The sequence below is a fragment of the Wyeomyia smithii genome, chromosome 1 (genome assembly GCF_029784165.1).
Source record: "Wyeomyia smithii strain HCP4-BCI-WySm-NY-G18 chromosome 1, ASM2978416v1, whole genome shotgun sequence".
Lineage (NCBI taxonomy): Eukaryota > Metazoa > Arthropoda > Insecta > Diptera > Culicidae > Wyeomyia > Wyeomyia smithii.
In genome coordinates this window covers 103216747-103223299 of record NC_073694.1, presented here as the reverse complement: position 1 = coordinate 103223299, position 6553 = coordinate 103216747, and the positions used below count along the sequence as shown (strand labels likewise).

The following is a 6553-nucleotide window of genomic DNA, read 5'->3' as shown; positions in this document are numbered from 1 at the left end:
CGAGCCGGAGGCACAGTGCGTAATTTTTTTTATGTTTTGATATGTTTTGTGCTATTGTTGATATTTTGCGAAAAAAACCCCAGGCAGGAGATCACTCGGCTCGTGGATCGATGAAGACCGCAGCTAAATGCGCGTCAGAATGTGAACTGCAGGACACATGAACACCGACTAGTTGAACGCATATTGCATATTATACACCCAGTATGATGTACACATTTTTGAGTGCCTATATTTATCGATGCAACTATACGTGTACCCTCCGCACGTATGCGTAGTGATGTTTTCCCACCTTCATTGGTGGTAAAACATTGAAGATCATTGTGTTCGCCCACAATGCCGATATGTACAACCGTTACCCAAGTGTGGCACGTGCCGGTTGCTGCGTCTAGGTAGTACAGTACGGCAAATAATCTATAAGTAGGCCCCAAATAATGTGTGACTACCCCTTGAATTTAAGCATATTAATAAGGGGAGGAAAAGAAACTAACAAGGATTCCCCGAGTAGCTGCGAGTGAAACGGGTGGAGCGTAGAGGCGATACCCGGTGCGGTGTCTGCCTGGTTCCGTGTACTGGAAATTTTGTCATCTGCCATAATCATAATCAGTCCCGATTCAAGTTCAACTTGAACGTGGCTTTTACTCCCATAGAGGGTGATAGGCCCGTAGAACGGCGCTGATGTTGGAAAATTTTTCCATGAAGTCGTGTTGCTCGATGGTGCAGCACCAAGTGAGCTTGAGCTTGAGCTTGATTGATCACCACCGGTTGCCACTTCGTTACTGATCAGGATCGATTGGAGTTGTAAATCGAATTTAGTGATTCCTGCTTGGGATTTAGCTTTTCGATGTGCATCTCCAATAACCCCTGCATGCTGATCAGTACCGACGCCTGCCGGTCCAGAACGTAGATCAAAGGAAGGAAGGAAAGGGGTGTTAGTTCGATACTTGTTGTTACTAGAGGCCGGATATACTCCTGCACACTCCACAAGCACCACGGGTATAGGAATTTTGTGTTAGTTGTTTGTCGCGTTTCTTCTCTACATACGATAAAACTCTTGGCGGTATTTATGGGCCCTCGTCCACTAAGATATTTTTCGCGAACCTATCTTCTATGTATCTAAGACGTTTTGTTCCATTGATTTTAGGAGTACGACGGGAATAACGAGCTTTGTACTAATAGAGGAACTGACCGACCCTTCCAATTTTGAACCCGACGTGCACGCACTTTCCCGAGGTTAGTGGTGCGATCTTCGATATATGAACTCACGAAAGCGCGCCAGGTGCCAACATGTTTGAAACCTCATCATATTTGCAGTGACGGGATACAAGCGAATCGTGGAGGTTAAGTAATTTCGGTTACCTTACGTATCGTACGACTCTACGCGTTTCTGCTCATGAACACCTTAATTTACCCATTCACGAATCAATGAGTAGCTTTATTTCGTAAGACGTTAAACTTTATTCGGAAACTGTAAGCCGACCGCAATTTTAGAGGATATAAGATCAACAACGCGTTTTTCTCTTGAATATAATTTGGAATGAGCTAAGTATCCTAATGAATTCAAAAACTGGCAAATTTACATGCATCCAAAGCCCTTAAAATTCAAAAATAAAAAATTGCATCCAACAAGATTTAAACATTATTGAATAAAAAAAAATTCAAGTGTATCAACATTTGTCCAAAAGCTAGGAAAATCATAAAAATAATAGGGTTAAATATGGTTAAATGACCGTAACCGATCAGAACTCTTCATGACAGACGAAGCACTAAGATATTTGTCGCGTGTGAATGATAGATGATCAAACTCTATTGTAAAACTATCAATTCGATCTTGTGAAAGTTAGCGTGTTCAAAGATTTATAGTAGCATATGAATATAGTAAAACCTACGACACGCTGAACCGCATCCGAGCCAATCTCCGCTTTTCAACCACATCAAGAAGTTCAATTTACTACCCCATGAAAACCAAAAAAATCTGTATTATTTCCAGAAAATCTGCAATCTGCATGCAGATATCTGTATGAAAAATACGCAAGAAATCTGTATAAAAGCAGACAAATCTATATATGTGGCATCACTGGTCACAACTGAAATGATCTGCTATAATTTAGAACCAAACTGCATCGCCCGAAGGCAACAAAGCCACCAATAGCTGTCAAACGCAAGTGCGCGACGTCACCGTGCGATGGTCTATTTGGTGAACACACATTCTCATGTCAGCCTACTGCAACTTGCAAGTTGATGCAATGTAAAAAAAAATCATGAACACATGAACGCGCTACCCAACACACAGCAAGTGATCGAGAGAGAAAGAATCAGAAAATCGGCATCTTCGAAGGTGCCTCTACGGTCGTAAGCAGCACAAAAGGCAGAAAAAAAAACAAGTTCTCTCTCGCTTACATGCCGTTCAAATCGAATGGAAGAAAAGCTGTGTGCGTTGACATAGGTAGTCACAATTTCACTCTGATCCCGTTTCAAACACGACGTGAAATATCACCAAAACCAATACTTAGCTTCTGTTTCCTGTCTCTCCAGTTGTATTTTGCGAGCCAGCAGCAGGAACCACAAATGCAAGAAAGCTTTGCACTTCGCTGCGCGCAAAGCTCAGCGGAAGATAAAAAAAAACACAAACCCAATCGATGTCAGTGGAGAGGACGTGTTGAGCCTCATTCCTTCTTTACGGTTTCCACTCTCTTTTCGCTAACACTACCGTTCACTTGGTAAAAATCAAAACGTACACGAATGGCGAACTATAACTTCTGTGCCAATTTACACTGCATAATCACTTCCATTTTTGATCTTCTAATTTTCACTCCACTCTAACTAATTTGAATTTTACACACGCGACACCCGATATACTTGAAAATTTACAACCTTTCATGACCTCTAGTGCGAAAATACACGTGAATTTTATTAGAAATTTACGGACCGATTCAATGTACGTTTGTTTTATTGGCCATGTTGCCAGTCCTCTCGATGGTGCGGCACCAAGTGGGAGGTAAACTCCTAAAGCTAAATATCACCACAAGACCGATAGCGAACAAGTCCCGTGAGGGAAAGTTGAAAAGCACTCTGAATAGAGAGTCAAAAAGTACGTAAAACTGCCTAGGGCCCAAGCCCGTTGAACTCGATTATCCGAGGCGGAGATATTCACCTGTGCTGGGCCGGGCCCACCCGGTTCGCCCCGGGGCATTTATCTCCCACCACAAGAGGACATTGCGATCCATTACAAACAGCTTGTAGCCCCCGTGGCAGCAAATCGGGTCCGACAGGTTGCCCCTGGGTGCTGGTTGTTAGTTCCACCGTAGCGACGTTCAGTTCTGAAGGCCTACGTCGCGAGCCGGAGCCTAACGCACGTGGTGTGCAGTCAGACACGTGATGGACCCTACGCGTGACACCGTCCTGTATGCCTTCTTGCATACTCCAATAACACCGTCCTGCATGCTTTCATGCATACACACTCCGGTTTTTGGTTATGGCGGACTGTCGATCGGCAATGAGCAAATCGAGGTAACTTCGGGACCCGTCTTGAAACACGGACCAAGAAGTCTATCTTGCGCGCAAGCCAATGGTGAGCCGCGTGCCCCTCCCGGGTGCTGGTGTTTTTATGAACAACCAAAGGCGTAAAAAACATAACTCACTCGTTGTGCGGGATTACGGATGAGACTACCTGCTCGTCCCTCCATCCCCGGGTGTTATAAACGGCATGCAGTTGGCGGGAGACACGTGTTCGCGCGCGCCTTCCCGCCACCGTGCCATAACATACCGCGAGTGTGCAGGATGTGACCCGAAAGATGGTGAACTATGCCTGATCAGGTTGAAGTCAGGGGAAACCCTGATGGAAGACCGAAGCAGTTCTGACGTGCAAATCGATTGTCAGAATTGGGCATAGGGCCGAAAGACCAATCGAACCATCTAGTAGCTGGTTCCCTCCGAGGTTTCCTTCAGGATAGCTGGAGCACGCAACGTTTCGGATCCTATTCTTATCTGGTAAAGCGAATGATTAGAGGCCCAAGGTTCGAAATGATCTTAACCTATTCTTAAACTATAAATGGGTACGTACGATAACATTCTTGGTTGATGTTGTTGCGCGAACACGACGAGCGCACCTCTAGCGGACGCGTCCACTCAGTTGACGTAAAAGATATCGGTGTGCTTAGTGGGCCAAGTTTTGGTAAGCAGAACTGGTGCTGTGGGATGAACCAAACGTAATGTTACGGCGCCTAAATAAACGACGCATCATAGATACCATGAAAGGTGTTGCACAGATCTTGGTGGTAGTAGCAAATATTCGAATGAGATCTTGTATGACTGAAGTGGAGGAGGGTTTCGTGTTAACAGCAGTTGAACACGAGTTAGCCAATCCTAAGCTCAATGGGAAACCTGATATATATTACACACGATCAAATACACACATGCGGTGATGCAACATCCACTAGTATATATTGAGCGGGCGAAAGGGAACCCGGTTACAATTCCGGGCCTGTTGAGTATACGTTTGCATTGGCGTGCACACCGGGAACGGTAGCGCCTTTGAAATCATGGCAACATGAATCCTTCCCTTCGAGACGCCAACAAGAGGTATCGGAAGAGTTTTCTTTCTTGTTTAACAGTCATACTAGCCATGGAAGTTTTTCATAGAAAGATATGGTTGGACAGGCTGGTAGAGCATGGCCTCAAGTTGCTGTGTCGATATTCCCTTCTTGGACCTTGAAAATCGAAGACTGGGGCACGCAAACTCTCAACAGATTGTACCGAATCCGCAGCAGGTCTCCAAGGTTTAGTCTCTAGTCGATAGATTAATGTAGGTAAGGGAAGTCGGCAAATTATATCCGTAACTTCGGGATAAGGATTGGCTCTGAAGACTGGGGTAGCTGGGCACTCCCGGCCGTCCAGGTGTGGCCGTGTGCACTCGTGTACGCGTGCTCGCTATGGTTCCCGGCTTGGGCTGCAGTCATCAATAAACAGTCAATTCGGAACTGGCACGGCTGAGGGAATCTGACTGTCTAATTAAAACATAGCATTGTGAAGGCCTTCGCAGGTGTTGACACAATGGGATTTCTGCCCAGTGCTCTGAATGTCAACGTGAAGAAATTCAAGCAAGCGCGGGTAAACGGCGGGTGTAACTATGACTCTCTTAAGGTAGCCAAATGCCTCGTCATCTAATTAGTGACGCGCATGAATGGATTAACGAGATTCCCTCTGTCCCTATCTACTATCTAGCGAAACCACAGCCAAGGGAACGGGCTTGGAAAAACTAGCGTGGAAAGAAGACCCTGTTGAGCTTGACTCTAGTCTGGCATTGTATGGTGATATAAGAGGTGCAGAATAGGTGGGAGCCGAGGTAAAATATTATCTCTCCGGCGTCAATGAGATACCACTACTCTTACGGTTGTCTTACTTACATGATTAGGTGGAACAAGTGCTGGGGTTATTACTACCGGTCGGCATAAGGTTTCCTGTTCAACGTTGCCAAGGAGCGGGAACAGATATGGGGCTATGCTACTCTCTGCGGTAGAAAGCCACATGAACAAGTTCCCGAGCGTGGAGACGGTGTCCGTACAACTTGATGAAATACTCAAGTTTTCGGACGAAAGTAGCAACATATCAAAAGACTTGAAGCAATGTTTTCTGTTGCTACGTATGAACATTTGCAGCGCAAAATCCGAGCTTTCGCAAGCCCTTAAACGGGCTAACGATGCCGAAAGCAAGGCACTCGCGCTAGAGGCAAGGCTTAACCAGCCTAAAAAAGGGAGTGCTGCAGCTGTGTCTAAATACACACAAACAGCGGCAGCATCGTTTGCCGAAGTCTGTTCAACTGAACCGACTGACAAACGTGCGAGAGGCTCTCCGGGGGAATCGGCCCCCAGGACGCAACGAAGGCGGTTGTTCGGGGACAGCCAGGAAGCTGGCCCGTCGTCCAGCCGGGCAAAGAACCGGCAAACGGCGAAGCCACGGATTGGACCAGCGTGGTGAACAAAAAGCGGCAGAATTGGGAACGCGTGCGATGCGTGGCGACCGCACTAAGAAGCCGCAAGGGGCGAATAGGCGGAGCAAGGGTGACCCGCTCATTTTCAAGACGGATGCGTCTAAGTACGCTGAAGTCTTGAAGGCCATGAGAGGCGAATCCAAGCTCAAAGACCTCGGCGCGGATGTCAGGTCAATTCGTCGGTCACGCACCGGCGAGATGATCCTCGAACTCTGCAAAGAGGCGAAGGGCAAGGGCTGTGCCTATAAAAAGACGGCCCAGGAAGTGCTAGGCAAGGAGGTTCAGATCCGAGCCCTCACTCCTGAAGTGACTCTCCAGTTTAAAAACCTGCACAAGATCACCGAAGTGTGTGATATAGCACAAGCTTTCGAGCGAGAGTGAGGAGTGGTAATGACCGCAGAAGCAGTTCGTCTCCGCAAGGGCCCGGCCGGCTCCCAGGTTGCTACCAGAAAGCTCCCACTAGCGGAGGGTAACAAGGCCCTGAAGAAGGCCACGTTGAAGGTAGGTTGGTCGGTCTGCCCTCTGGGCACCTTCCAACAGCCTGACGTTTGCTTCAGGTGCTTTAAG

The 6553-nt window shown here is 46.9% G+C and overlaps 1 pseudogene; it reads left to right on the top strand.

Annotated features, from left to right (window-relative positions):
- Positions 1–75: 75 nt before the first annotated feature.
- LOC129719326 (5.8S ribosomal RNA) lies at positions 76–228 on the top strand (annotated as a pseudogene).
- Positions 229–6553: the final 6325 nt, after the last annotated feature.